The following is a 21,642-nucleotide window of genomic DNA, read 5'->3' as shown; positions in this document are numbered from 1 at the left end:
CTTCACTCTCTATTCAGCATTTCCTTGTCTTTATGATGCACAATTTGATGCTTCATTGGTCTAAATTTTCATTATGACAGCAGATATGTGGTGTGACTTTTGCACTAGGACTTTTTTTTAGCTGTGCTGCTGTTCAGATGTGTGATGGGCAGCTACTCTGATTTTCTGACCTGTTCTGCTTCCCCTGTTAAGTTCCCATCATTGAGTCTCTCCAAAAAACAAAAAAAAAAAAAAAAAAAAAAGAATGTCAGTGATGGGAAATCAAGTTCAGTGGAACCCACCAAGTATGAAATGTCATACAAAGACGAGCGTTATGGATGCTGCGAAGTAGTTAAGTCAGACTCAGCTATTAATGAAGATCTAACCAGTGGGGAAATATAGACAAACACCTATGCTACAGGCTGGCTGGCAGGCGTCTTTATAGGTATGTAACTTGGCCAAAGTGGAGATCTTGTGGCTAAGGACTACTGTGTATGCTACCAAATCCCTCACAGTCAGCATAAAGAAAATCCAAAGCAATGGTGTTTCCCATTGTTAGAGTTTCTAAATATTTAAAAAATAGTGAAATCCCATCACTTCTGTACAGATCAGTTTCTCAGCTCAGACTGTCAGCATTATTTGTATGGCTGTGTGTCTGTCTTAGGCTTTGCCCTCTCCTTGTGTTCTTCCCCCTGGTTACTTGTTACTATGCCAAGTCGGTTGATACAAGTATTTCTTTTTTTCTTTCTCCATATTTATATCAAGTGTAAGCTACATGAAGACAGGTACTGTAGGTTTTGTTGTTGTGTTCATTACTATAACTCCAGTACATAGCATGGGGTTTATCAATCATTAGATTTCAATCAAGACATCAAACGAGTGGCTAGGCAGAAATCACCAGGCAATTTGTCCATGACTTCACGGACTGTATATATTCCTTCTGAAAAAGCTTGCATCCCCACACATGTTTTGACTTACGGTATTCTGTATCCAGGCAATACAGAATATGACATTCCTGAGGAAGATCTCTGCTGTCCAAGATTAGTGGGTCAAATAGAAGCTGGAAACTTCTACAGGGCGGAAATCTCCTCCTAGCCTCATTTGTTTCTATTTGAGAACAAAATACCCAGGCTGTCCTATAATACTTGAAGAAAAAGATTGAACAACATTTAGCAATAAAATTGACCAGCAGAAGGATAAGTTCAAATGTAAGCTATAAAAGGGGGCTTCAAAAAAGGAGGTATCTTGGGCCTGGCGCAGTAGCCTAGCGGCTAAAGTCCTCACCTTGAATGCATCAGTATCCCATGTAGGCACTGGTCCTAATCCCAATGGCCCCACTTCCCATCCAGCTCCCTGCTTGTGGCCTGGAAAAGCAGTCGAGGACGGCCCAAAGCCTTAGGACGCTGCACCAATGTGGGGAGGCCTGGAGGAGGTTCCTGGCTCCTGGCTCCTGGCTCCTGGCTTCGAATCAGCTCATTTCCTACCATTGCGGTCACTTGGAATGAATCAACAGGTGAAAGATCTCCCTCTCTGTCTCTCCTCTTTGTATATCTGACTTTCCAATAAAAATAAATCTTTTTTTTAAAAAAGAGGAGGCATCTATTAATAGTGCTATGCAAAGTAGAGCTAATTCCTTATTATGGCAGTGTGGTACACATTGAAGATCTCCCCTAGAGAATTAATCCAGTTTGCTATGTGACTGGGATACATACTGAGGTCTCCTCAGATAGCACTAGGGAAAACTAGTGGTTTGATTTGTGTTCAGTACTGTGGCTTTCATTAGTGATTCACCGAAATGATGGTCCGTTATGTTTGAGCTGCTCTCATGCCCTACTAAACATGACTGAAATATAATAAAGGGATATGCAAGAGGTGATTTTTAGGCAGCAGTTCTTCCAGCAAGCCATTTAGGGGAAGAAAATTTGTGGTGACTTAGGATGGTGCCCTGACATTTCTTGGGACACCTGTGTTGCAGGGCTGACACTTGGGGAATGTCATGCTCCAGGTCCACACAGTGATCCGAAGAAATGAGTCTGATTCCGACAACACATGTTCCCAGTGTTAGACAAAGACTTGAGGATACTTGACATGACTTGCAAGGAAACCGTCTTCCCTGCACTGCCTTTGCACCAGAGATAATCAGTTTCATCTACTCTCCAGGTTAGGAAGCTCTTTGGTCCAAGATTTCAAAAGTAGATGACTGCAGAATCAGGCTGATGAAAGTTGTTTTGCTCAACTGGCCTTGGAGAAGGGAAGAAGCACCTCAGTGTGGTTAACCACTGAGCAGTGGTGTCTTGAATGCTCTTATTTCGTCTGTCAGCCTTACATGACTCAGAACAGGTGCCTATACTTCATTCATTTGTCATGTCATGATTTTTGTTACATATATATATATTTAGATTCCTTTATACTTTAGTTAATATGACTTTAAGCAAATTTGAATTAATTTATTTTTCTTAGCTTTATCCTAAACTTATGAGTTGATGTTAATTAAGTTTTTTCTTTTTAAAGTTTATTTTTCTTGAAAGCCAGAATTACACAGAGGGGAGGGAGACAGAGAGAAAGATCTTCCAATAACTGGTTCACTCCCTAATTGGCCACAATGGTCAGAGTTGAGCCAGTCTGAAACTGGGAGCCAGAATTTTCCAGGGGTCCCACACGGGGGCAGGGACCCAAGGACCTAGGCTATCTTCTGCTGCTTTCACAGCTCCTAAGCACAGAGTTGGATAAGAAGTAGAGCATCTGGGATACAACTGGTCCCCATTTGGGATGCTGGAATAACAGGTGAAGGATTAGTCCAATATGACACTGTGCCAGCCCTGTTAATTATATTTTTCTGAAAATTGTTTTTTAAAATGTATGTCCTCTCAAATCATCTGGCATCTATTATTATTTATACATTTTTGGAAAAAATGAGTTGAATGGGAATTTTTTTCCTCAGATAAATGATATGGAGAATCCCATAACACATACTTTATTGCTCCATCAATAAATAGTTGTTGATTTATAGTGTAGAAACAAGTCAGTGAAGTGGAAATAGAAGGCATTTGGTCTAATGGTGAAAGAAATAAAAGACAAAAAAAAACTAATAAGAGAAAGAACTTGTTATTCCCTGGTTGTAGGAAGCTAAAAGAATGACATGATCACAGCCCGGTGATGAGCAGGGGGTGTAGCTGCAGCTAATCATAAATGCACTGGTCACACTAGTCGTGGTGGCATTCTAAGTTTTCGTAAATATTGTCTTATTTATCTCAATATCACCAAGGAAATGGCTTTTTTTTCTCTTAGAGACAAACAAACGAAAGTCTTGAGAGCTAAAGTCTCTTGTTCAAGGTCACAGGTCTAGAAAATAGAGGAACTTGAATAAATTCTAGGTAAATATGAAATTTCACCATAGTCTTAAGGGTAAGAGAAGGGTGAGGCTGTGAAGAGAGTTGTTACTGAGCGTGATTTCTCAAAGTTGACTTCCAGAGACCAGGTGAGCCCCTGTGCAGAAGTATCCATAAGATACTTAGCCTCTGCCTGAGACCCAGAAATCATGTCAGTTCACACTGACAGGTGTCTCTGATTGGAGATGAGTTATTTAACAACAGCTTAGGGTTATCACTTGGCTAAGTAACCAAGAGGTGGGAAGGACCAAGGAGGTGGAGCAGCAGGACGTGGGGCTGGGTTCTTACTCATTTCATACATTTACAACCTCTGCACTTCCAATTCAAGAAAAATTCAACATTCCACAAACAGGCACTGAAATACTTGTTTTAATACCGGTAATACCATAAATGAATACTGTGCTTCTCTTTTAGAATGCACGACCTAATCCGCCACCTTAAAATAACACTGAACAAACATGAAATAAGCCCCAACATTCTGGAGCAGAATACTTGAACTTGCAGGGAGGCTTCTGGAAAACACTGGACAGAAATAGAATCTCCCTCATTAGAGTCAGTAACACATGACCCCAAGCAAGGTGACTATAAATAAACATATATCTGTATTATTTTCAGTGAGATAATCCTACATCTTTCTTGAAACTATGTCCAAGGTAGGTATTAAACAAATGTTGTAAATATTTCCCCTTCAGAATTTGAATAGAGATGCCTTATAAACCCAGGGAAATCTCTGTTCTCTACAGGAGTCTGATTATATCATGTCACTTTTGTCTGCTGCTTCGGATGTAAACCACTGTATATGTACTGCGTTCCACTTGCAGATGGATGCCTCACAGAGATGCTCCTCTGGTCTCCAGTCAGCCATTTTCTAGCTTCCTAAATCTAGTATAACTAGAAGTTTCTCTCCAGTTCCACTAGCCACCCTGATACAGCTAATCAACGTATAGTTACACAGCACCTGCTACTACTAGAAGCACCTTCTACTATTTGAAGTTGGAACATGGTGGAATAAACTAGTGAAATCAATGGAAAGTAGAAGAGTGTAAAGACTCTGGCCCTGTATTTGAAGAGAACATTAAAAATGTCCTCTATGGGGCAGTGACGTTTGAGTTGAGCCTGAAATGAGAGGTGAATCATGCAACGATCTGGCAAAAGATGATTCAGCAAGTGCAGAGAAACTGTTTGAAGGCATTGTCTGTTCTCTTTCTGCACAAGCCCTGTTCTCATCTCAGCCTGCTCAATGGCTTTTGCTCTCAGGTTTCCTCTTATATGTCGGAAAATGTCAACTCTAGAGAAGTTCAGAGTGGGCACCCGTGGCTGGGGAGGAGATTGGGGAAAGAAGGTATGTAGAAAGGTTGATTAACTGGGACTGAATCTGTACGAAAGGGGTTGGGGAGGACACCCAGCAAGAGGCTGATGGGCCCACAGACTCAAGGTGGAGTAACTGAGCACAAAGGCAAGAAGGGTGGTAGAGTTCCTGCTGGGAAGACATGGGAGTCCTCTCCTGACTGCTGTCCTTCCTTGGGGAAATTGACAGTGAGGTCTTCCACAGAGAGAAGGAAATGGAAAAGACTGTCAAAGGCTGATAGAGGGAGGAGAAAATCCCATTTCAGACTGGGAGAACTTAGTATATCCAGAGGTAGATAAAACCTTTTGTTCCTTAGAAGTCCTACTTCCTCAATCAAAAAGGCCTAAAATAACTGTAACCTTCAAATATTGCTGCCCCATGATATCACCTTATGTCATATCCCATTTCCACCGATATTAGTCCTATAGTTTTCTACTTTCTATCTTGAAGAGTGCACAAAATATTGTTTTACTTAGACTTAGATTTTCCCAGTTCTGCACAGCTTTTCTAAATTCTAGACCTAATTTAAGGTTACAATCACTCAAGCTCAAGAAAACACCTTTTCATGAAATATCTTCCACGAAGTTTTGTCCAATAGGGTTCATAACTGTGTATTCCATGTTTGTGGAATTGTAGATTTCCCTTTTATCACCTACCTTAGGATCTCATAATCATATCAATCTGTACAGACTGGGAGTGTGGAGTGATAGAGTGGACATCACAGTACTTTCTCTCTTCCTTCTCTGATAAACACTTAAATCTTCCATATACACACATTGGCATGTACATACACACATCTTCTCTTCTGTATTCTATTTTTAGTATTGGAATCACCACATCTGATTTCTGATTCAATGTTTTTAGAGATGAGAAACTCACTCTCTTAAAAAAAAGTCACTTTTTAATATCTCGGCCTATTCCATGTACCAGTAAGCTGATGTTTCCCCACTTAAACCACTGATCACTGGCTCTTTTCATCATTCTAAACTACCGACAAATAAGTCATTCAGATATTTGAATACACCCATCACTTCTTTTCTGAGTTGTTGTTTAAAACCAGGTAAAACAAGTTCCATTATTCACTTTTGACCTACGTGCCGTGGCTCCCATACTCTGTCATTCTCCAATCTGTCAGTGCATTTTAGCATGTGACAGCTAAAAACTAACACTTTGCTCAATTGTGACCTAAAGATATTGGGAAAAAGAACATCATTACCTCCCCTGATCAATTGGTGAAAGATTGTGATTGTGTTTTGAAGTAACGATGTTTGTGTATATTGAACTTGCTGTCAACTATACCTTCTGGGCCATGTTCTGAATTGCTTTAAGGAACTTAGGTTTCCTTCTGTGAGTCGTGGCACTCTATGTAATACCAGACAGCATTATGCCCTTTGGTTTTCTGTACATTTATTTCTGTTACATTCAACTGATGAAATCTGAGGAGCAAAATATTCTTGGAAATGTGTAATGTATCAGAAATAATCCAATCTTATTTGTTCAAACACAGAATAGCTACAGAGGAGGAATTTTAGACTTACAGAGATGTAACTTACCCAAGTCCATCTTTCATCTTTGAGTTCTGAATACAACTCAAAAGGTGTAAAGAGTGTTGAGCATAGCAGTACCAGGGACAGAGTCCTGCAACTTGGTCTCACCGTGAACACTGGTTTGTAGCCTTCTGTACCATTCTTGGTGAGCCTCATAGCAACCAACTTAACTCACAGTACTCCAGCCTCTCTACCAGTTATTATGAGAGAGCTTTCTAAATCCCACTGAAATACTGAAAGATTGGACATATTGTATATTATTTTTTATCTATGGTGTTGGTTTACATGCCTTATTCTTCAGTAGCATAATAAGCCTTTCTGAAATTTTGCCAGGATATATCTCAGAGGGCTAGAGTTTCCAGAGTCCTTCACTGTAGAAATAGAGATGCTCAATCATTGCAGGCTTCTGGCATATCTTTCATTTTTATCTTCATTTTATGGTCACATCTCTACATTCTTTCAGTTCTCTAGGCAGTCGTTTGTCTAACTCTAGAAACCTGAATATATTACATTCAGCGAAGATATTCTTTTAATATCATTTTATGTACTATTCACATAAGTTGCTTCTTATTTTAATCTTAAATTCTATCCTTTCTATTTTAATATTGCTTTCCTTCGAAACCACAGGAGATGAGTCAGCAATTTAGATGGTAAAAGTAACTATATACCAGCTTATACAATCAGTAAACTTCTCCCCATTTTCTTTCTGCTCTTGACTAGGAAACCTGGAGGAGTTTTCCAGATGTGCTTTGACACCTCCTATTACCTAAAGCTCTTGCATGATAAAGATGTCCATAGTGAAGTATAGCAAATCCAGGAACTGCTCGATGAAGCTGATTATAACTAAAATTATAAGAACTCCTCCTTTGTTTCCCAGGAGTTTGCAAACACTAAGATGATAAATACTAAAAATGCTTATTTTGTTATTTTAATCTAGTAAAATATATGAAATCTAAGAAACACTCCTATATTGTTGGTAGGAATGTAAATTTTTCAGAAGATTGAATGGTCATACCCGTACAGTGTTTCAAATTGTGTTTTTGGCCAACATTTCTGGGAATACATCTTAAGTAGTACTCATACATACAGAAATATGTAAGTATACTTAGAAGATGTGATTATCAACTTTTGGTGAATAAATACTTTGGGGAAAGTCTGAGTAGCCACTAAGCACCTACTGCTGTCATAACTCAGTGTCTCTGGGAGAGAACATCAGGTGACTGTGGAAAACATGGCACTTGGGACAAGAAAGGACCCTCCCTAAATCTGATGACTCACAGTTGATAAATGGGAACTGAGAGACCCTTTAATCAGCTCTAAGTGGTCAGTTGGGATACAGTTGGCTAAGAAAGTGGGCAGAGCTGGATATAAAAATGTCAGGAGATTGGGCTATACAAAAATAATGAAATATTTGAAACAACCTAAAATACCCATCAACAGAGAAATAGGTAAAGAAATTAGCATTCTATATTCTAAAAAACAGCACAAAACTGTAATCTGTAATCAAGAACTATGACATCATGGAAAAGTCTGCAAGAAAACAACAAGTTAAATTGTTTAATACAACTTAAGATCAATGTTAATGTGAAAAGAAAACAGAAGGCCAGGTGTAAATTTGCCAGAGGTTTCCTCTGAAATGAGAGAATTGACGGAGGATTGAGTAAATGGATGCCTCAAGCTTTGCATGCTTTTTTGTAAAAATTGTACATATTTCGTGTTTGTGTATATAGTTTTTAAAATGTATCTTTCCTTCCTTATTCACTCTCTTTCCTTCCTTTTCTTTTTGTTTTAATTTTCAGTTTACCTTGTAATATAAACTTAATCCTCCACTAAATAAATAATTCAGGTACTAAGTAGAAAAACCACTGTTCCCCAGGAGTGTAGAAATGGGATAAACACAATAGTCTCAAGATATCATCTTCACTCCTCTATGTTGTATTTTTAAAAAATATTATAATGATCAGGATCCAGCATGATTGCTCAGTAGCTAAATCCTTGCCTTGCATGTGCTGGAATCTCATATGGACAGCAGTTCATGTCCTGGCTGCTCCACTTCCCATCCAACTCCCTGCTGGTAGCCTGAAAAAGCAGTAGAAGATGACCCAAAATCTTTGGACCCTGCACCCATGTGGGAGACTCAGAAGAAGATTCTGTTTCCTGGTTTCAGATCCATTCCGCTTCAGCCATTGTGGATACTTGGGGAAATGAACCGGCAGACAGATGATCTTTCTCTCTGTCTCTTCTCTCTATAAATTTTCCTTTCCAATAAAAATAAAAAATAAATCTTTTTTTTAATATTACTATAAAGACCAGAAGGAGTATCAGTGGGTTGGAACAGCCGGCAGAACCATATCTTGGAAAGCCCAGGGGACCCAGGCCTACACAATAAGTAGGAAAGAAGGAGGCGTCTCTGCCAGATGATGCCGCGTACAATTCACCACACTGTCAGTACTTACGTATGTGTCAAATAGGCCATCAATAGGAGTGAACAATAAAAACAATGTGAAAAATAAAAACAATAGGAATGAACAATAAAAACATGCCATCACTCGTAGTAAGTAGAAAACAGAAGATGTGAGACAAAATGATCAATGTGTTCAAGTATTTCAAGCCTCATGGGAAGAGATCAGCATGGTGTCTGTGATCTTTGAGGAAGAACTGGAACTCAAATACCAGATCACCATCAGTGTCAACTTCTGGCTGAGGGCATTTAGTTTAGCCAGTGAATACCGGGAGACAGCTCCAGTTGATTGTTCTGCCCCTATTTCAGGCTGTACCCTACTGGTCAGCTTGTCTGCAACCTGCTTGCATTTGGAAGCTTGGCTTGTGCTATCAGATAAGTTATAGGAACTCAAATTTGAAAACAAGTGAAATTTTCTCAGAAGCACAAATTTTACTGGTTGGGAACACATTGTCTGGAATGAGTCTGCCTTGTTTGAACAAGCTCTGCCACTACAACTGTGTGAAATTAAGCTGGTTGCTTAATTATCATGCTTCAGTTTCCCTATTGTGTGAAATGAGAGTCTAATGAGTATCATACGAGCTGATGCACAGAAAGCTTCTGTATTACCTGTTGTTGTATAGAAGCAATACTACAAACTTAGCAGCTCAACCAATACGCCTTGATTGTCTCATAGTTTGTTTGCATCAGAATTCCAGACACAGTTTAGCTAGGTGTATTTAGGGTCTCAAAGCTGTGATCAATGTGTCGTCTCTATTAGGGTCTCATCTGAGACTTTGCTGGGATCTGCTCCCAAGTTTACTCGGGTTATTGGCAGAATTTGGTTCAAGGCTTCACTTCCTTGCCAAAGGATGTTACTCCCTCAAAGCCCATGAGGAATGGATAGTCTCCAGAATGTTTGGGATTGCAGCATTGCATCTTTGGTACATGAATATCTGGAGCACTTTCCATATTCTACCTTAACACTCAAATCTTAAGGCATGCCCACACTCAAGTAGAGGAGACAATGCAAGGGCATTAGGCATCACAGGATTTAAAGACGGTGGAGGCGCCTGCAGCGTCCTAATAGGCCTACCACATATCCAGTGCTTCATCTGTATTAGTTCGTATTCACTGGAGTCATGGGAAGAAGACAGGATGAGTTTCTCTTACTGGCTGGAGTTGCTCACACACGCACTAGATGGTGGCTGTATGCACTTAGCAAAGAAGACCAATGGGAAGAGGCTTTGAATTGGGTGACTTTCAGGATCCTCTGCTATTTTAATCAGCTACCAGGCAAGAACGACCCTCCTTCTCAACCACCTCTTGTGTCTTTCTGGGGTCACTGCTGCTTTTCTTCTTGCTTGCTGTCTTTTCTTCCCCTATTGTTTGATTTCAACTGTTTGAACATTGGAACTGGAGCTTGTTCCATGACTTTCTTTGAAAATTCTAATTGCTGCTCTGGTCCCTCGTTGAATAGCCCAGCTTGAGATTCACATGGGAAGGAAAGAAATACATTTGACCTTCACCAGCATTTGTAGGTTTGTCTTCTGCTAATCGAAGTATGTCCTGGTCCTGTTTATTGCTCTCTGTGTCTCTTGAAAAACCTGATCATGTTTGGGTGCCACAACTGCACTCAAAAGGACTTCTAATGTCCTCTGTAGTAAGGAGAAATGAGGAGCTGGACTTCCAAGCTCGCTCTCTCAATCTTGCTGCTGACATTGGAGGGTTTCCACCTGATTCATGCCTCTCTTCTCCGGCGTCTGCATTGTTGCATAGAAGGGTCAGTCAAATCAAACTTTCTGTTTGAGTGGCCCAGCCCTGGAGAAAAACTGATACGACAGTTCCCATGGATGCCAACACAGAATCCAGAAATGCATTTCTCATGTCTGAAAAGTGGGTTTTAGACACGCATGACAGTTTCAGAATTGCATATATTTTTTCTGCATTCAGGCTCTGGAAGTTGTGATCTAGGTAGCTCATGAACCATATACACAAGCACTGAGGTGCACCTTGAGTTATATATGTTCCTGGCTAAATATTAGAAACACAGTAACCATGAAGCATTCCTGATATTTCTCTAATTCAAGCAATTTCCCAGTGGGGTATTAAGGTGTTAATTGCTTCTGTACTTCTTTAGTTGACAGATAATGTCCTTTTTCACCTAGGTAGGAGAAGCAATTATTGTATTGCTCTTGTGGGCTTGGAGAGATAGTCTTTGGTGAATTTTAAAGGCATTAGAGGGCATTGTACTTTTAAAGCTACACTGTCCTTTCTTCTGCTCAGGCTTGATAAAAAAGAGTAGACTCTGTATTCAGGCCACATAATGAATCTGCAGAAGGAAAGCATTCAATAGGAATAATGAAGACAGTAGTAATATATTTTCAGGAAATACATATCTGATTTCAGATACGGGGAAAATGTGTACTATGTGTCCCTATACATCACTGAATTAAATTAAGATTAAACAAAAACAAAACAAAAGAGAAACCTTTTAGCTAGATATTGAGCAAAGCATTTTTCCCCCAGAATTTAAATGCGAAGTTGTTATTCTTGGAGGGCTTCCAAATAAGTGTTTGGTAGGTTGCTAACTATAAAACATCAGCAAATATTCTTTTATCTATTTGTGAAAGCGGCTTTCACAATCTCCCTGAGCTACAGTTTATTTTAATGTTTTGTATTTACATTAATGAAATAAAAAAAAACCAATGGGTTTGGTATTCGGTGCTACTTGGGTCGCTTGCATCCCCTGTTTGAGTGCCTGGGTCTGAGTCCTGCTTCCTCCTCTGGTTCTGCTCCTGTTGATGTCCCGCCTAGGAGGCGGCAAGTGACGGCTCAGAGACACAATTCATGCCGCCTGAATAGGAGCTCGGTACTGCTGTGGTCATTTGGAGAGTGAACCAGCAGATGGGAAATAACTCTCTCTCTTTCTGTCTCTGTGTCTCTGTACCTTACAAAGAAATAAAGCTTTTTTTTTAATATAGAGCTGTTGATTAAAAAAAATACTAGAAAGAAATATTCACAAGTTTCTATTAGAATTTAGAACTTATAAAAGCTATATTATCGAAGATCTGTGATTTCAGTGGGAACCTGAAGCTTATAAAAAATGTAAAAACCTGTTTTTCCAATTTGACAAAACCATCTGATGGTGTGAGTCCATCACTGGAATCCTCGTCAGGACTTGGGAAGAGATCCTGCCAGTGAAGGTCTCACACTGGTCCGTCAGTGCTGCACCTGCACATCTCGTGCACCTGCAGAATCCCAGGGCCAGAGATAAGGAGAACGCACATTTGCTTCTCATTTTCCTTTTTTTTAAGATTTATTTTAATTGGAAAGGCAGATTTACAGAGAGGAGGAGAGATAGAAACAAATTCTATTTGCAGGTTCAGTTAATCTTTTTTCTTTTGTCATTGAAACCTATTTTCAAAATTCTGTCTTGAGAAAGAGAAAACAGACAAGAGTATCTAGAGATAGAACAAGAGACTTAGGAACATGCTTTCTTGGCCTCCATCTTCCTTCAGTACCTTAAGAACTTCAAGTCAGTGTAGTCTTTTTTTTAAATTTTTATTGTAAAGTCAGATATATTAAGAGAAGAGACAGAGAGGAAGATCTTCTGTCCATTAATTCATTCCCCAAGCAGCCACAACAGCTGGAGCTGAACTAATCCAAAGCCAGGAGCCTGGAGCCTCTTCTGTGTCTCCAACATGGGTACAGGGTCCCAAGTCTTTGGTCCATCCTCAACTGCTGTCCCAGGTCACAGGCAGGGAGCTGAATGGGAAGCAGGGCCACCGGGATATGAACCAGCACCCATATGGGATCCTGGCGTGTGCAATGCAAGGACTTTAGCCACTAGGCTATCATGCCAGACCCTAATGTGGTCTTTCAAGGAGCGTACGCACCCTCAGTTATCTAAGGCACACTCACCCTTCATCCGTACACATGCGTATATTAATAACAGATTGGGATGCTATGCATCTTACATTTCTTAAACCTTTAGTATCTGTGGTGTCATCATTATTACCTGGACATACTCTTGGTTGTAATTCCTGGTAATATGAATGAATAACTACATCTTCTTTTGGCTTCATGTAATTAACCAGTAGGGATCATTGGAGAAGTCTATATTGTTTTCTGAGACATTCTTTTAACACTGTCCCATAATATGTAGGAAACTCATGTGGCAAAATTTGCCAGATGAGTCTTGGAAGTTTGAAAGAATATCCAAGAGACAGTGATACATCATTCTCTAGTAAATGTTGGATACAGTGTTCTGGGTGGTCTGGAGGACAGTGGCAGACAGAACATGTGGACGTTAATGTTCTTGCTTCCAAAAGTGAATGTGCAGAAGTTGTGGGAATCCTGAACCAATTCATTTAACTGACATTTCCTTTATGTGTGTACTCGGAGTTCTTTAGTAAGTGCGAATTTTTACAAATACTTAGTGACAAGAAAACATTATGTTTTAAGTATATTATGCTGTAAGCAACAGTTCGCCTTACATGTAGTAGACTCAAAAAGCCAATACTAATTTCTAAAACCATGAGTTCAGTTCTCTAATTTTACAGTTCAAAGATTAAAGCACTGCTGGGAGTTTAGTGACTAGCCAAGGCAATATGGCTGGATTTGCAGAGCATAATGAATTTGTTCATATTTTTCAAGTGACTATTCCTATTTAACCTTTGTTTTACCAACAAATGTAATCAGATTGTTATGATTTTTAATTGCTTTAAATCTGTATTTCTTATTAGAAATTACTTGGGAACAGAAACCGTGTCTGTATCAGTTATTGCTAGGTGGCAGTATGTCTGGCATTTATCCAATTAGTCAGTAACTCATTGGAGAGTTGGATGAAGGGTAGATGGATGGAGGGGAGGGAAAAATGAAAGCACAGATGGAAAGAACCAAAACGTTTTCAATGCAGAGTGGATCTGGAAGACAGCTGTATATAAGTCAGGTAGCATTATGTGTAATGTTTGAGGTGTTAATACAACAGAGGGAGCTTAAAGCAAGCTGGTAGTTACTGGTTTTCCTTGCTCACTTCCTTGCTGCTCAACTAATTGGAGACCTTCTTCAGGACAAGAATATATAGATTTTTCTCATTTGGAGTGCAGAAACTTGGCCAGGAGAAGAGCCAAAACAGAATGCCCTCTTTGATAGAGCAGAAAAAGCCAAAACTAGATGGAAGTGCCCTGTGTCTGATGTGGGCAGCAGAACCTCCCCCAGTTCTAAATCACAGTGGGTCTCAGCAGGATTGTAATAAACTCAAACTCCCCACAGCAGGCTGCCGGACTCCTCCATGGTCTCCATAGGGTTCCCTTGATGCCTTGCCTCTTGATTATTTGTGATAACTGCACCATTGGTTTTCCATCTCTTCCTTTTTCAATTTTTTAAAATGGATCAAGTCTCATAAAACAAGGGAAAGTCAAATGCATGGCCCTGACATGTAGATATCCCTACAAAATGGGTAGGTCTGATTTATGGTTGCTGTCGTGACCTGGAGTCTTCCTCAGGCTAGCCTTGTTTTTCAGCCCTTTTCTCAATTGGATTTCATTCACAAATTCTTGTGTCCACTATTTAGCCATTGTTTTAGGATGAGTTCAAAAATGTGTGGCACTCAATTATGTGAGGAGACATTCAATTCCTTAAAACAGATACAAATTATGCTTAACAAAAGGATCCTAAACTTTAAGTTTCCATCTCCCTAACATATAAAATGGAAGTGTTACTATTTTGACACATTTATTTTGAAGATTAAATTAGGTAACAGACTTGAGAACATTTTGAAAAGTAAAATCTGTGAGATGATGGATAATCTTAAAAATGTTCAGAATGTCTTCCTTACCATTTCTATGTCAAGTTATTCAACTCTTGCCAGATACGGGTACTTGAGCATCCCTGGAAGAAAGAAGCCAAGCAAATAAAATTCTAAATCCCTTTTTCCCTGATGACTTAATGAATCCGATTTCTTATGAGGCTTATTCTCAGTCTGTTTCCCTTTCTGACAGAACAGGACCCCAAAATTGTCCTCTCAGCTACCTTTGAAGCAGTGGTCCCAAAGAGCTTAGTGCCTCAGCCTTGCACACCAGCTATGCTAAGCTGACTCACTGATAAAGAACTCTCACTTGCTATAATGCAGCTCCACCTAATATCTTCCTTCTCTTCCGGAGTTTTCCTTGCTTCCCTTCCAACTGGGCAACACACATCTCCCATCCTCTTTCAGCTGAGCTCCTAGCCAGAACATCTGATTAGTCTTCTCTTAGCTTGCTAGCTTTGTTACTTTGCCTCTAAATAATTAAGCAGAATAAGAAGATAACCCAACAACATGACATTCAAGGGCCTGATGTGGTAGCCTAGTAGGTAAAGTCTTCTCCTTGCATGTGCTAGGATCCCACATGGGCACCAGTTCATGTTCCAGCTGCTCCACTTCCCACCCAGCTCTCGCTGCTTGTAGCCTGGGAAAGCAGTTGAGGACGGCCCAAAGTCTTGGGACCCTGCACACATGTGGGAAACCTGGAGGAGGTTCCTGGGTTTGGATCAGCTTAGCTCCGACCATTGCAGCTACTTGGGGGAATGAACCAGTAGATGGAAGATCTTTTTTTCTCCTTCTCTCTGTAGATCTGCCTTTCCAATAAAAATAAATCTTTAAAAAAACATTCAAAAAAACAAGCAAAAAATAAAAGACTTCTTTCCATTAAGAACACACTAATTTGCTAAGAAACTTTGGTGCCTCCATTTCTCCTGCTATTAGGAGAATATGATACCACTTGTACTTTGATCTAAAGAAGACAATAAACTAGTAAACAAACATCTACAGGGTCACAAGTTGAGCTTTTAGCATCCTTTAGTCTTTCGTGCTCCTAGGCCATGCTGTGGACTTAGGATACTTTGTTGTGGTATTGAAGTCATTTGTCTTTTGGAGTTTAGAACACAAACTGCAGAAAGGTAGAAGCAGAGGTCTTTGACATGCTAGTGCCTCGACACAGAATCCGACAGTTTTGGGTGCTCAAAAGTAATTGAGGATGAAAACCATCCACAAGTAGCTATAAGTACATAGTTAGCTTCTCTAAGGAACATTGAAGATCAGAATAATTTCAAACTTAGCTGTGCCAATTGCTTCCATTTAATTTGAGGAATTAGTTTTCAGCTATGTCAACAACTTTTAAAATGTGATTAAAATACTTATGAGTAAAATTCACAGATGGAGAGTTTCCACAAAGGAAAAATGTCTGGGGCTCTTGAAGCAAGTAAAATTACTACATCTCCCACCTAGTGCTTTTTCTGATCCTTCGCTTTCCTGCAGTCAGGCGTTGGGCCCAGAAAGAAAGGGAATTTCATCCAGGTTACCCACTTCCTGTTTATGATATCTTAAGTCAGGCTTTAATTGAAATTATCAGATGACTGTGTGGAAATAGACGGCTGGTAGAAGTGGGTGCCCTTTGCTATTCCATGACTCATACCTAACATGCATACATTGTATGTCGTCTTAGCATATATCGTTCTTTGAATGTCATGATGTTCAAATGTGATTCCGTAGACATGGTTTCATAGGGTAGTTTGATAGATCCCAGGGAGGTGTATGCATTCTCTTGGCATTTTTCAAGTACAAGATTCTGTGCTTTCGTTAGATCTGCAAAATAGTCTTTGACTTTTTCAGTTAAATACCACTGCTCACTTTTTTTGTGTTAGACTCATAAAAATTAGAATACAGTAGAAGATTAGCAGTTTGCACATCTGGAATTTTCCAAATTTGAAATAATAACAGTGATGATAAAACACTGCAGTTAACATGCTTTGAACTCTTACGTAATAGCTGCTATCACAAAATTCTTTTTTTTTTTTTTTAAAGATTTTTATTGTTATCAGAAAGCTGGATATACAGAGAGGAGAGACAGAGAGGAAGATCTTCCATCCGATGTTTCACTCCCCAAGTGAGCTGCAACGGGCCGGTGCATGCCAATTCGATGCCAGGAACCAGGAACCTCTTCCAGGTCTCCCACGCGGGTGCAGGGTCCCAAAGCTTTGGGCCGTCCTCGACTGCTTTCCCAGGCCACAAGCAGGGAGCTGGATGGGAAGTGGAGCTGCCGGGATTAGAATCGGCGCCCATATGGGATCCCAGTGCGTTCAAGGCGAGGACTTTAGCCCCTAGGCCACGCCGCCGGGCCCTATCACAAAATTCTTGAAAGTTGTTTTAATTAATATTTAAAGTACTTTATAAGAATGTAGTTACTAACAGTGTTCCTGAAGTAAGTAAGCAAAAATCCTCAAATATTAATGATTTGGTAATCAGTTGTGACATTTGGAAACTTAATAGGAAAGTTTTACTGTTAAATAGCTGATTTTAGAGAAGACATATTCAAAAAGTGATGATCTTTTCACTTAATATTTTAGGAGGCATATGATGTCTTATCTAATTCAGTTAACTGACTAGAGTCCACATCTCTGTGTTATTTTAAAAACCCGATCTTTATATCCTGTATTTTCCATAGTCCCATATTTCTGTATTCCACATAGTATATTTGCGTATCCTTTATCTTTTTGAGATATTCCAAGAACCATAGATTTTGTTAGCCATGGATATTTGTGTTGGTGATATTTATGTGCTATAGATCCTGCTACAAATGTAATTTATGCCCACACTGCAAGATGATGAGAAAAAAATTTGGTTCAGCACTCATACCACTGAATAGCAGTCGAAAATACCAAAAGACCCTTCACTGTTAGTGTGTGGTCAGCACTGAGCATTAACACAACCGTTCATCACAGAAACCTAGCTTTAATCCTTCAAGCTTTGCTGAAACAGGAGATGTTAAGAGGAACTTAAAATCAGTATTGGAAAAGGCATCTGTTTATTTCCTGGGGGGTATAAACTTCCTAGTGGTGCCGCCGAAAGCAATACACAGATAAAACTGTAGTGTGAGCAATAATATTCTTTCCAAAAGTAGTGCACAGAATCAGCTAAAGTGTATTGGTGTGAGCCCTAATCCCCTTACTGAGGCATAGGTAAAAATAATCAACCCCATAAGCTTAGGGAAATAGCTTAGCTCTTGTTCACATTCTACTCCTTTTTCATTTTTGCTTCTGAACTAGCCTGCATTAATTCTGCTTTCACAGGCCACTGCTCATACCTCACTGCAATCCCCTGGATGGGATAGTAGAACTCATTCATTCAGCAGTTACCAGGCAGCATCTACTACCATTCCAGGCACCATTCTGGTCACTGGGGATGAAGCAGGAAACAAAACACTGCCTATGACACTAGCTTTTCAAAATGTGGGGTTTAGTATGCAGAATTTTCAGCCATGATATTTATGTTTTACTGTTTATGGTGGTTCAAATATGTCTGTATAGTTAGTGGGATGTCAAGAAATAATGAGCTTCATCAGTGTCTATGCTGCTGAACACACTCCTGGTGGTTGCTTTTAAATGTATTTTCTCTGCATGTGCTACAGCTGTGGAAAAAGAATTATATAACTGATTTAGCAGATTGATTAAAAACTGTCATATGATTGATACAAACTATCATATGACAAACTTTCCCCCTGATACTTAAGTACCATTATGTTTTTCTTATAACACTGTATCAAGTGCATGTCCCAGCTCTAATCACTACCACACAGACCTCCTCATGTCTTATAGAGTCCTTTTCTCAGTGACAGATCTCAGTACTCAGCAGTAAAGCAAGTTGGAAAGCTTTGAGTCCTCTTGACTCTCACTGTTTCTTGCTTCCAACATCCTAATTGCTCCTTGACTCATGAGAAATTCTCATTATTAATATATTTGGCATCCATGCCATCCATATAGCCATAAATATGTTTTATTCTCTCATATATTGCCTTTGTAGGGCAGAGTCAACTACCTGTCCCCAGCCCCATCCTAACTTTACTGAGTAGGAATGTCTAGACTAATTCTCAGCCTCTTGTCCAGTCAGGTGTAGACACAGATTAATTTATTCCTCTTGGGATGTGAACATAAATACACCAGTGATAAATTTTAGAGGACCGTTCTTTTTCCTTCTACCAGCAGATTGCAGAAAAGTCCCAGGTCAGAAGTTTTCAGACTTGCTCAGTTCACAGAGCCCTTGGTGTATCTCCGTAAGTTTTTTGTGGTACCTTTAGGCCAAATTAAAATACGATTAGTTCAGTCTTAAGTGGTGAGACCTCAATAACGTGATGCATATTATCCTAACAACTCATTAACCATTTTAAGAAGTATCAAGAGCAAAGAGTAGAATCTGTTTATTTAAACCCTAATAGTCAACAGTAGCTAGCAGTGATATGTGCTTCCTGGATACTATACAATGTCTCAAACCTTCAAATAGCATCAAACATTGGCAACATCATTTCCTATTCCACATTGATTTTTACCTGTTACTTTTTTTTTAAAATGTAACAACTACCATAAAATCAACTTTGGAAGAAAGAACAGCAGTGTAGGGTGAGCTAATGTTTAACTGAATTACACTAGGATAGTAGATGAGCGCAACAGATATCAAGTATGGCCATGTTTCCTTTGAAATTTTAGAATAACCCATAGAGATCGTGTGGATTTGACATGAAGTCTTAGGTACCGCTGTGCATGGTATGGGAACCACAATCCCGGGAAATTACAGAATAACAATGGCAAAGAGCACAATAAACTCCTGAATCTCCATATGCAAGTAACTTGACTGCTAAACAGCAATACCCACCTGAGACTTCTATGTGAGAAGAATGAATTCCTGTTATATTAGAGCCATTATTCATTTTCGGATTGTTGACATAGCATACCCTAATTTAATTTATACTTTATACAGAGTATAGCTGCAATGTCCTTCTGGCAGTTTTCCTTGACTTGAATCTAATGTTTTTCTTTTTCATGCGATCACTACCAAAATTATTGCATCTCACAAACAAAAGATAACTTCCTCTGAAATTCAAATCACAGTTCTTTTCGTAGGATTCGTCGTGATCTAATTTCTGCTTGCTTGCTGGTCCCTTCTCTGTCACATTGTCCTCATACACCAGATCCTAAGGCAGTGTCTTTCTATGTTGCCTGCCTTGAAACACCTGGAGAGTTTTGAAACAAAACCACTAACACCACCAACAGCAAAAACGTAAACCCATTTTCGTGTGTACCTATACCATGAAATGCTACCCAGCAGTAGAAAGAATGATCTGTTGCTACAAGTAACCATTTGATGCATTGCCAGAGAATAATGCTGTGTGTAGAGAGCCAACATCAGGGGCTTCACACTGCATTGGTTCATTTATTTAACATTTCTGAAACGACAAAACTATGAAATAAGAGACTAGGTCAGTGTTGAGGAATTAAGGAAGGAGTACAGGTAGAGGAAGTAGTATATAGTCACAACATGAGTGAGCCTTGTGGCAATAGAAATGATATGTATTCCAGTTGTGATGCTGCATGATAGTTTAGCAAGGTGTTAGCATTTTAGGGAAACAAGTTAAGAGCTACAAGGGATCTCTATTATTTTAGCATGTGAATCAGTGATTATCTCAAAACTCTTAAGTTTAAAGGCTGGCATTATGGCATAGATTAAGCCACTGCTTGCACTACCAGCATCCATATTGGAGTGCAAGTTCCAGTCCCATCTGCTCCATTTACAGTCCAGCTTTCCCTGCTAATTAACCTAGGAAAGCAGCAGAATATGCCCCCTAAAAAAAAAAAAAAACAACAACAACAAAGCAAAACCACTTCAGTTCCTGAATTCCAGAGGTTGCCAAAAATTAGGACTAACTCTTTCTCATTGCTATCAGGCCTAATGATACCTTTAAAATAAGACATGAGATGAGAATTTCCAGACACCAAGGACTTTACGCAGCAAAACAAGCTTATCATTCTATACCTTTAATCTGTATAGAATACTGTTACCAAAGAAAAAGGAAGAGGGGAGGGAGTAGAGAGGGAAGGAGGGAGAGAGGGAGAGTGGAAGGAAGGGAGGGAGGGAGGAAGGAAGGTGTCAAGGTCAGCCTACTGTGAGCTTGTATTGCCCTGTGTCTTGATACTTTATTGTTTTAATCTGTTTGCTTTGCCTGTCCAGGCAAATCCAGACTCTGATTTGGTGGGGTGGGGTGGGGCTTGGAGGGTTTGAAAACACTAGTTTCCCCATCCCTATTATCCAGGTCCTTGCTTCTGGATGTCTGGTTTTCCTATAGTTTCTCCTGGGGGAGAAAGGCTGGTGGTGTCACATCTAGTTATAACACCATCACCTCTTTCTAGGAGGCTTCCTGGAAAGGCGTGCATTGTTTTCCTTGTTACTGCATGACAGCAAGCAAATCCACCCTGGAAACAATTTCTTGCATAATTTTAATTTAATGATATATATGTGCATTTTTTGCAATAATGTAATTGTGTGCCAAAAAGATTCTTTAGGCACTTTGATTAATATTTCTAACTTTTAGACTCATATAGAAATAACTGACCTTTCTTGAGGTTGGATTATGCTGTCCAGTGAAACAGATGGCACCGATTTTATATATTTTATTCACAGCAATAGCCTCATTGGCAGTTAACACACAGCCTGACACATAGTGAGGGCTCAGGTTTTACAGAATGAGGGAGTGATTGAGATGCTTCTTTGTTTTTTCTGATCTTTTATCTGTCAAAAGTGCTTTACATTTTCTTGATAGAGATATTGCACATTTAATTTTTTTAGTAGGAATTTTACCTGTGGGCTCTTGTAAGCTCTTCTGCTGTAACTTCTAACTCACTGGCAGTCTGTGTATATAGAGGATATGGTTTTCTGCATATTAATTTGGTAACCATCTACATTCTCAAATGTCCTCATTTCTTCTTAAGGATTTTTGTAATTCTCTTGTTTTCGCTAACCATTGATGTTTCTTTTCTTAAAACATTCTGGGGTTCGGTGATTTGAAAGATAGAATTACAAGCTACATTCCATTCTATGTATGTGATATTTGTTATGGTTCAGATGTAAAC

The 21,642-nt window shown here is 39.4% G+C and overlaps 1 protein-coding gene across 10 annotated transcripts in view; it reads left to right on the top strand.

The window, feature by feature from the left end:
* The window catches only part of GRIP1 (glutamate receptor interacting protein 1), a 606,928-nt gene that overhangs the window by 440,753 nt on the left and 144,533 nt on the right, over nucleotides 1–21,642 (top strand). The gene's annotated exons all lie outside the window — the stretch shown is intronic.

Source organism: Ochotona princeps, chromosome 15, assembly GCF_030435755.1.
Source record: "Ochotona princeps isolate mOchPri1 chromosome 15, mOchPri1.hap1, whole genome shotgun sequence".
NCBI classification, from domain to species: Eukaryota; Metazoa; Chordata; class Mammalia; order Lagomorpha; family Ochotonidae; genus Ochotona; species Ochotona princeps.
The sequence above is the reverse complement of the archived record's forward strand: the minus strand, read 5'-3'. Positions and strand labels throughout refer to the sequence as shown.